This window comes from Trachymyrmex septentrionalis, unplaced genomic scaffold, assembly GCF_001594115.1.
Source record: "Trachymyrmex septentrionalis isolate Tsep2-gDNA-1 unplaced genomic scaffold, Tsep1.0 scaffold313, whole genome shotgun sequence".
Lineage (NCBI taxonomy): Eukaryota > Metazoa > Arthropoda > Insecta > Hymenoptera > Formicidae > Trachymyrmex > Trachymyrmex septentrionalis.
The window spans coordinates 163266-164052 of NW_017305478.1; positions in this window are offsets into that span (position 1 = coordinate 163266).

The window sequence follows — 787 nt, forward strand, 5'->3', positions numbered from 1 at the left end:
AAGAGTTATTTAATACGTATTATTTTAAATAACTATACTTCTGACCTATTTCTTATTTAGTGTTTTAAATACATTTCCCGAATCTATTTTATATTTTAAATAAGTATAAGTTTTTTATCAAGTCCTATGATTTTATATTTTAAATAAGTCGTAACAGTTATTTTACCGAGCCATGATCGGCATTATATGTACATAAGTTCAAAGAATCTTTGAAACGCAGAATAATTTGTAGCAATAGTAGTAATTTTTTAGTTGAAAAATTAAATGATTGACAAGATATTTACTACTTTTAGCCAAAACCGCATTTAGTGCAAATAATATTCCGCAATATTAAGAAAATTTGCATTTATCTTTATATAAAGAATGTATAAAATATTATCAACTCTTATTTAAGTATGAATCATTTAAAAGAATAATAAAAATTGAGACAGTTAATGTTGAACATCAAAGATACTCCACACACGCGACATGACGTTGAACATCAAAGATACTCCACACACGCAACATGATGTTGAACATCAAAGATACTCCACACACGCGACATGATGTTGAACATCAAAGATATTCCACTCACACGAAATTACTGATTGCGCTTACAAGAACCACGCAAATATTATAATATAATATTTAACAAGGGCTAGAGAGATGCCACAAAGCAAAGCGGGAAATGTACAATATCCGTTTGTCAAAATGCGAATAATTGAAAAAAACCGTTAACATGTTTTATACGTAATATAATCTAAACGGCGCCCGGCGAAAAGCGAAGGGGGCGTGCCGCGCGGAAAAA